Source organism: Oxyura jamaicensis, unplaced genomic scaffold (genome assembly GCF_011077185.1).
Source record: "Oxyura jamaicensis isolate SHBP4307 breed ruddy duck unplaced genomic scaffold, BPBGC_Ojam_1.0 oxyUn_random_OJ72511, whole genome shotgun sequence".
In the NCBI taxonomy this organism is placed as follows: domain Eukaryota; kingdom Metazoa; phylum Chordata; class Aves; order Anseriformes; family Anatidae; genus Oxyura; species Oxyura jamaicensis.
This window is the reverse complement of record NW_023311084.1, coordinates 1-1,550: the sequence shown is the minus strand read 5'-3', so window position 1 is coordinate 1,550 and position 1,550 is coordinate 1. Positions and strand designations below refer to the sequence as shown.

Below are 1,550 nucleotides of genomic sequence, written 5' to 3'. Positions count from 1 at the left end.
AATGAAACAAAATGGTGCCCGCCGCTGCGGGTTGGTGGGAGGGATCGTGCCTGTGCTGGCCCATCCCGCGTGCGGGAGAGCCACTCGGCAGCGTAGTCCTGCCCTTCACCAAAGGCCCTTTCCCCACCCTGCAGTGCGCTGTATGCCCAGTGCCTCCAGCTGGTGGCTTGGAAGAGCTGCAGGCTGCAGACAGGGCTCTGTGGAGCTGCACTAGCAGCAGAAGCAGCAGCTGCGCCTGCTGCAGTGTTCATGATCTGACCAGCTGCTTGGTAGCAGGTGTTCCACAGCATATCATGCATAGTCAAGTGGGCCTGCAACTGTGTGTTTGGGGAGTGGAAAGGGTTTAGCTGTCAGCTTTGGTGGAGGGTGTGTTGGCGCATTTCAGGATAACAAGGTGGACTGTTCCTGCTCTTGCAGGGGATGTGAGAAGACGAGTGGCCTGCACATTGTGACTGTGCCTATGGGCTTTGAAGTCCTGTGGCACTGATGTCTCGTGCATGCTTCTGTCAAGGTGCCTTTTGTTTCTTCCCTGTGCTGCAAGTCAGCTACAGCTCTGCCCAGGTATTTCAGCAGGGATGCGTGAGGGGCTAACCTTGCCGTTCATGGCTTAAAGCCACACATAATACTGAAGGTGCAGGGCCAAAAGTGCCTGAGTTTCCACAGCCTCAGTGAGGGTAGAGCAACCGAACTACAGGGCTCAAAGGCCCAGACTCTGCAGGGGCTCTTTGGAAGGGACATTTTCTAAGAGACTGCAAAGCTGCTAGAGCAAAAGGCAGTGGAGGACAGTTTGTTTGCCCATGCACGCTGCCCTGCAGGCTCTGGTGCGTGCTCTCAGGGGCCTGCAGCTTGCCTCAGGACACATTGGCCTCCTCTGGCGTGGTCTCTTGCACGGGCCGCGCTGTATTCAGAAATGGTTTCTGGTGGCTGGAAGACCTCCTGCTCTTTCTCCTCCTCCTGCTCCTCCTCCTGCTCCTCCTCCTGCTCCTCCTTGTCTTCCTCCTGCACCTCCTTCTCCTCCTCTTGTGCCTCCCGACCCTCCAAACCCCTCATTCCCCTCCGTACTCCAGCTCTGACTGTCTGTCACCTTAGCGTTTGCACAGCAGTTTCTCACACGTTTTCCTCCTCAGCGCCCACTGCTGAGCAGCATTTTGCCCTGTTTGGGTGGCCTTTCACGACAAGCTTTGTCCCAAGGCCCCGCCTACTTGGCTGCTAGGCTCTGCCATACATTGCGGCAGTGCCGCTGGTACCAGCAGTGTCAGCATTGGGCCGATCCTGGCTTTTACTCAGAGGCCACCGGCAGCCCCTGGTGCCAGCACCTGGGCGTACACCGGGTACGGCTCTCTAGAAATGTGTAACTATCTACATCTGAGCACTTCCCAGTCTGGAAGCGGGCACCCAATCAGAGGGAGGCCTGAGAAGACAACAGGTTTTAATAAGAAATGCCACTAAGCCAACCAGAGAGCGGTACGAAAACAGGTGGGTTGGGTCCTTTCACAAAATGGTGGCTCCTCACTGTGGACTGCGGAATGAAACAAAATGGTGCCCGCCGC

General features: G+C 56.7%; 1 long non-coding RNA gene across 1 annotated transcript; it reads left to right on the top strand.

The window, feature by feature from the left end:
• Positions 1 to 85: 85 nt before the first annotated feature.
• LOC118159871 lies at positions 86 to 745 on the top strand. The gene is made up of 2 exons (XR_004747266.1): positions 86 to 319; positions 418 to 745. It is a non-coding gene; the product is annotated as an uncharacterized LOC118159871 (long non-coding RNA).
• The last annotated feature ends 805 nt before the right edge of the window (positions 746 to 1,550 follow it).